Here is a 7,943-nt window from a genome sequence, read left to right on the forward strand (position 1 = left end):
ATGAAGCTCTCAGAGAAATTATACTTTTGGAGGAGTTTAAAAATTCAATTTCCGATGTAGTGAGAATTCATGTGGAAGAGCAGAGGGTTAAAACTGCGAGATTAGCAGCAGAAATGCCAGATGATTATGAATTAGTTCATAAATCAAAGTTTGGTTTCTGACATTAGTTTCAGCCTGTGAAGGATAGAAACTGGGGACATGAGAAATACTCAAGTGGTAAAGGTAAAGATGATCTGATGGGAGATAATAAGGAGAGTGTACCTCAGATTAAAAAAGAAATCCAGGAGGGCGGAAGAAAGATAGAAAGATAGAGAAATACAGCACAGAACAGGCCCTTCGGCCCACGATGTTGCGCCGAACTTTTGTCCTAGGTTAATCATAGAATTTTGGACAATTTGTCATGGCCAATCCACCCAACCTGCACATCTTTGGACTGTGGGAGGAAACCGGAGTACCCGGAGGAAACCCACGCAGTCACGGGGAGGATGTGCAGACTCCACACAGACAGTGACCCAAGTCGAAATCGAACTTGGGACCCTGGAGCTGTGAAGCAATTGTGCTATCCACAATGCTACCGTGCTGCCCTTAAGAAGTTAACCTACACTCCCTTATTCTACCCTAATCCAAGTACCTATCCAATAGCCGTTTGAAGGTCCGTAAATTTTCCGACTCAACTACTACCACAGGCAGTGCATTCCATGCCCCCACTACTCTCTGGGTAAAGAACCTACCTCTGACATCCCCTCTATATCTTCCACCATTTATCTTAAATTTATGTCCCCTTGTAATGGTGTGTTCCACCCGGGGAAAAAGTCTCTGACTATCTACTCTATCTATTCCCCTGATCATCTTATAAACCTCTATCAAGTCGCCCCTCATCCTTCTCCGTTCCAATGAGAAAAGGCCCAGCACCCTCAATCTTTCCTCGTATGACCTACTCTCCATTCCAGGCAACATCCTGGTAAATCTCCTCTGCACCTTTTCCAAAGCTTCCACATCCTTCCTAAAATGAGGTGACCAGAACTGCACACAGTACTCCAAATGTGGCCTGACCAAGGTTTTGTACAGCTGCATCATCACCTCACGGCTCTTAAATTCAATCCCTCTGCTAATGAACGCTAGCACACCATAGGCCTTCTTCACAGCTCTATCCACTTGAGTGGCAACTTTCAAAGAACAATGAACATAGACCCCAAGATCTCTCTGCTCCTCCACATTGCCAAGAACCCTACCATTAACCCTGTATTCCGCATTCAGATTGTCCTTCCAAAATGGACAACCTCACACTTGTCAGGGTTAAACTCCATCTGCCACTTCTCAGCCCAGCTCTGCATTCTATCTATGTCTCTTTGAAGCCGACAACAGCCCTCCTCACTATCCACAACTCCACCAATCTTCGTATCATCTGCAAATTTACTGACCCACCCTTCAACTCCCTCATCCAAGTCGTTAATGAAAATCACAAACAGCAGAGGACCCAGAACTGATCCCTGCGGTACGCCACTGATAACTGGGCTCCAGGCTGAATATTTGCCATCCACCACAACTCTCTGTCTTCTATCGGTTAGCCAGTTTGTTATCCAACTGGCCAAATTTCCCACTATCCCATGCCTCCTTACTTTCTGCATAAGCCTACCATGGGGAACCTTATCAAATGCCTTACTAAAATCCATGTACACTACATCCACTGCTTTACCTTCATCCACATGCTTGGTCACCTCCTCAAAGAATTCAATAAGACTTGTAAGGCAAGACCTACCCCTCACAAATCCGTGCTGACTATCCCTAATCAAGCAATGCCTTTCCAGATGCTCAGAAATCCTATCCCTCAGTACCCTTTCCATTACTTTGCCTACCACCGAAGTAAGACTAACTGGCCTGTAATTCCCAGGGTTATCCCTATTCCCTTTTTTGAACAGGGGCACGACATTCGCCACTCTCCAATCCTCTGGTACCACCCCTGTTGACAGCGAGGACGAAAAGATCATTGCCAACGGCTCTGCAATTTCATTTCTTGCTTCCCATAGAATCCTTGGATATATCCCGTCAGGCCCGGGGGACTTGTCTATCCTCAAGTTTTTCAAAACGCGCAACACATCTTCCTTCCTGACAAGTATCTCCTCAAGCTTATCAGTCTGCTTCACGCTGTCCTCTCCAACAATATGGCCCCTCTCATTTGTAAATACTGAAGAAAAATACTTGTTCAAGACCTCTCCTATCTCTTCAGACTCAATACACAATCTCCCGCTACAGTCCTTAATCGGACCTACTCTCACTCTAGTCATTCTCATATTTCTCACGTATGTGTAAAAGGCCTTGGGGTTTTCCTTGATCCTACCCGCCAAAGATTTTTCATGCCCTCTCTTAGCTCTCCTAATCCCTTTCTTCAGTTCCCTCCTGGCTATCTTGTATCCCTCCAGCGCCCTGTCTGAACCTTGTTTCTTCAGCCTTACATAAGTCTCCTTCTTCCTCTTAACAAGACATTCAACCTCTCTTGTCAACCATGGTTCCCTCACTCGACCATCTCTTCCCTGCCTGACAGGGACATACATATCAAAGACACGCAGTACCTGATCCTTGAACAAGTTCCACATTTCACTTGTGTCCTTCCCTGACAGCCTATGTTCCCAACTTCTGCACTTCAATTCTTGTCTGACAGCATTGTATTTACCCTTCCCCCAATTATAAACCTTGCCCTGTTGCTCGCACCTATCCCTCTCCATTACTAAAGTGAAAGTCACAGAATTGTGGTCACTACCTCCAAAATGCTCCCCCACTAACAAATCTATCACCTGCCCTGGTTCATTACCAAGTACTAAATCCAATATGGCCTCCCCTCTGGTCGGACAATCTACATACTGTGTTAGAAAAGCTTCCTGGACACACTGCACAAACACTACCCCATCCAAACTATTTGATCTAAAGAGTTTCCACTCAATGTTTGGGAAGTTGAAGTCGCCCATGACTACTACCCTGTGACTTCTGCACCTTTCCAGAATCTGTTTCCCAATCTGTTCCTCCACATCTCTGCTGCTACTGGGGGGCCTATAGAACACTCCCAACAAGGTGACTGCTCCTTTCCTATTTCTAACTATGAAAAGTTTCAAATGTTTTCACTGTGTTGGTGGTTGAAGAAAAGCACTGGGAAGGCGGATATGGTAAAACAGGAGAAGACAGTGGGGTTTGTTAAAGTGGTAAAGAAAAGTCCAAGTGAAGCGAAAGAGGTGCAAAGATTGTACTGCCTGATCAAGAGGTGATTGATGTGGCAGCACAGTGGCACAGTGGGTTAGCCCTGTTGCCTCACAGCGCCGAGGACCCAGGTTTGAATCCCGGCTCTGGGTCACTGTCTGTGTGGCGTTTGCCCATTCTTCCCGTGTTGCGTGGGTTTCGCCCCCACAACCCAAAGATGGGCAGGCTAGGTGGATTGCCTGCGCTAAATTGCCCCTTAATTGGAAAAAATGAATTGGATACTCTACATTTTTTTTAAAAAGAGGTGAATGATAAGAAGGTGCCATATCTCTTTAAAGAATTTACTTGTGTGGTAAAGTTTACTCATGTGTATCAGGAGGAGCAGGTAAAGAAGTCACAATTTTAAGAGATATGGGAGCTAGTCAATCTTTAATGGTAAGAGATGAGGAATTATGTCGTTTGGGAAGAATATTGCCAGAAAAGGTGGTAATATGTGGAATTCAGGGTGAGAGGAGTAGTGTTCCATTATATAAGGTAAGGATGGAAAGTCCAGTGAAGAGTGGTGAAGTGGTAGTAGGAGTAATAGAGAAACTATCTTGTCCAGGAATACAGTTTATTTTGGGTAATGATATAGCTGGATCACAGGTGGGAGTGATGCCTACTGTGGTTGATAAGCCAGTGGAAAATCAGACAACTGAAGTGTTGAAGGACGAATATCCTGGGATATTTCCGGATTGTGCAGTAACAAGGTCGCAAAGTCACAGGTTAAGACAATAGGAGAAATCAAAGAGTGAAGATGAAGTGGAAGTGCAATTATCAAAACAATTTTTGATCAGATGGTTGAAAAAGAACAAGAACAGGTGGAGGATGAGGCGGATATTTTTAGTTCAGGAAAATTGGCAGAGTTACAACAGACAGATGTAGAAATAAAACGGATGTATCAGAAAGCATATACGGAAGAGGAATCTGAGTGTATACCAGAGTGTTATTACCATAAAAGTAATGTCTTGATGAGAAAATGGAGACCTTTACATATGCAGGCGGATGAAAAGTGGACAGAAGTTCATCAAGCAGTATTGTCTGTGGGGTATAGAAAGGAGGTGTTGCGAGATGCACATGAGGTACCAGTGGGAGGTCATTTGGGAATAAGGAAAACATAAGCTGAAATACAAAAACATTTTTATTGGCCTGAACTACATAAAGATGTAATTAAATTTTGTCAATCATGTCACACATGTCAAATGATAGGGAAACCTCAAGCAGTGATAAAACCAGTGGCCTTAATACCCATTCCAGCATTTGAGGAACCTTTTACAAGGGTGCTAATTGATTGCATAGGACCGCTTCCTAAAACAAAAGGTGGGAATCAATATCTTTTGACTATAATGGATGTGTCTACTAGGTTTCCAGAGGCCATTCCAGTCCATAATATTACAGCTAAAAGATTGTGGAGGAGTTACTTAAATTCTTTACGCGATATGGACTACTCACAGAAATACAATCGGATCAAGGATCAAATTTTACCTCAAGGTTATTCAAAGAAGTAATGGATAGCTTAGGAATTAAACAATTTAAATTAACTGCGTACCATCCAGAATTGCAGGGAGCGTTAGAAAGGTGGCATCAGACATTAAAGACAATGTTGAGGGCATATTGTCAAGATTATCCAGAGGATTGGGATAATGAATTCCATTCGTACTGTTTGCAATTAGGGATGCACCCATGAGTCAACCAAATTCAGTCCTTTTGAACTAATTTTTGGTCATGAGGTAAGAGGACCACTTAAATTGATTAAGGAAAAATTGGTGAGTGAGAAATCGGAAATTACACTATTGGATTACGTGTCAAATTTTAGGGAACAATTAAATAGAGCAGGTGAATTGGCTAGACAACATTTAAAAGTTGCACAAAATGTGATGAAACGGGTAGCGGACAAAAATCCAAGTTTGTAGTTTTGCCAAGAGATAAAGTTTTAGTGTTGTTACCAGTGGTAGGTGAACCTTTAAAAGCAAGGTTTTGTGGACCTTATCAGATTGAAAGGAAATTAAGTGAGGTGAATTATGTGGTAAAAACACCAGATAGAAGGAAGACTCACCGAGTGTGTCATGTGAATATGTTTAAAAGGTACTTTGAAAGGAAAGGAGAGAAAAAGGAGGAGGTTTTAATGATTCTAACTCAAAGTGATGAACCAAATCCAGATGACTGTGAATTTGACATACCTCAAATTAAATTAGAAAACGAGGATGTTCTTAAAATTGGGATAAATTGTTGAGTTAACTTCCAGAGGAAAAACAAACTGACCTGAAAGAGTTATTGATATCACATGGGCAAGTTTGTGGAGATAAATTGGGAAGTACTAAAATGGCTATACATGATGTAGATGTGGGAAATGCTGTTCCAATCAAAAAACATCCATACAGACTTAACCCTTTAAAATTGGCACAGGTTAACAAAGAGATTGAGTATGCTTAAAAATGGCACAATTGAAGTGAGTTGCAGCCAATGGAGCTCACCCATAGTGATGGTACCTAAACTAGATGGTACCCAATGGTCGTGTGTGGACTATAGAAAGGTTAATGCAGTTACAAGAACAGACTCTTATTCTATCCCATGTTTGGAGGATTGCATTGAGAAAGTGGGACAATCAGCTTTTATTTCCAAACTGGATTTACTTAAAGGTTACTGGCCGGTACCTTTATCTGAAAGGGGGAAGGAGATTTCAGCTTTTGTGACTCCAGATGGTATATACCAATTCAAAGTTATGTCATTTGGCATGAAAAACGCCCCAGCCACATTTCAACGGTTAAGTAACAAAGTAGTTTCAGGATTACCCAATTGTGCGGTATACATCGACGATCTGGTAATTTTCAGCCAGACATGGAAAGAACATTTAAAACACCTGATTGAGTTATTCGATCGACTTAAGGGGGTGGGTTTGGTGATAAACCTAGCCAAAAGTGAATTTGGAAAAGCCCAAGTCACTTTCCTTGGCCATACAATTGGACAGGGTCGAATGGTCACACGGGATGTGAAACCACCAGTTATTGAGGAATTTTCAATACCCTCAAGACAAAGGGAAATAATGCGGTTTCTTGGCATGAGTGGATTTGATCGAAACTTTGTGCAAAAGTTTTGTAGAATGATTGCTCCACTGATGGACTTGCTGAAAAAACGTCTAAAATTTCAATGGACAGCGGAGTTTGAACAGGCATTTGACTGCCTGAAACCTGTGATAACCAATGCTCCTGTGTTGGAGAATTACAAGTGACTCTGTGATCAGATTGAACTATAGTATCTGACTTTAACGAGAATGCCGAGGCGTAGAGAAATGGATGGATCGTGCAGAGACCTTCTTGTTCAAAGAGACTATCAATCAAGAAGGATTTCAGTTGGAGGAAGAAGAAAAAAAATGGACTATATTATTATACCTGATCACGTGTTTTGTTTTTTTGAAATGAAAAAGTATATTTACGGTGTGCATTTCTTAAAGGATAGTGAAAAGGTGAAAAATGAAACCATCTTGAAGTTGATGGTTTATTTTTTTTCCTTAGGGGGGGAGGTGTCATGTGAGAGTACCTTTAAGAAATGGGTGTTTAAGAAATGTACCTTTAAGAAATGGGTGTTTACCAGTGATGTCAGAGTGTGGGTCGAGCTGTGCTGTCTGTCGGCTTTTTATTTTCATTTTAGGCTGTTTGCTGCAGGGTGTGTTTTAGTTTTGTTTGAGAGCTGGATAGCTGCACTCGCTGCCAGAAGGGGTATTAGTCTCTCTCTTTCTGTAATGTAAAAACTGTAAATCGATCCTTTGGTAATTTTTAATTAATAACTGCTCTCAGTAGTGACTTTAACCTGATGTGCCTCTGTATAAAGGTTTTTATTAAGTCTTCTGGGTGCTAAAAGGACAGCTTAAGCCTTCTTTGGGAGGTTGTATTTGAATTGATGATTGCTGTTCACTGATGTTCACTGTATGTTTTAAAAAGGTTAACTTGAGTTCATAGAATAAATATTGTTTTGCTTTAAAAAAATACTTTTCCATTTCTGCTGTACCACACCTTTAGATTGGGCCGTGCGTTCCCCATACCACAATCTATTAAAAGTTGTGGATCAGGTGAATGCCATGATACACTTTGGGGTTCTCTAAACCCTAGCCCATTAACAGTACATACACGACTGTGTGGCAAAAGTTGGCTCCAACTCCATCTACAAGTTTGCTGATGACACGACTATAGTGGGTCGGATCTCGAGCAACGAGTCAGAATATAGGAGGGAGATCGAGATCCTAGTGGCATAGTGTAACAACAACAATCTCTCCCTCAATGGCAGCAAAACTAAAGAGCTGGTCATCGACTTCAGGAAGCAAAGTATCGTGCACACCCCTGTCAGCATCAACGGGGCCGAGGTGGAGATGGTTGGTAGCTTCAAATTCCTCAGTGTGCACATCACCAACAATGTGTCCTGGTCCACCCATGTCAACGCGATGACCAAAAAAGCACAACAGCGCCTATACTTCCTCAGGAAACAAAGGAAATTTGGCATGTCCAAATTGAGCCTTATTAATTTTTACAGATGAACCATAGAAAGCATCCTATCTGGCTGCATCACAGCCTAGTATGGCAACTGCTCGACCCAGGACCGCAAGTGACAGTCGTGAACACAGCCCAGTCTATTTCGCGAACCCACCTCCCATCCACTGACTCTGTCTGCACCTCCCGCTGCCTGGGGAAAGCGGGCAGCACAATCAAAGACCCCTCCTACCC

This window comes from Scyliorhinus canicula, chromosome 13, assembly GCF_902713615.1.
Source record: "Scyliorhinus canicula chromosome 13, sScyCan1.1, whole genome shotgun sequence".
Taxonomy (NCBI): Eukaryota; Metazoa; Chordata; class Chondrichthyes; order Carcharhiniformes; family Scyliorhinidae; genus Scyliorhinus; species Scyliorhinus canicula.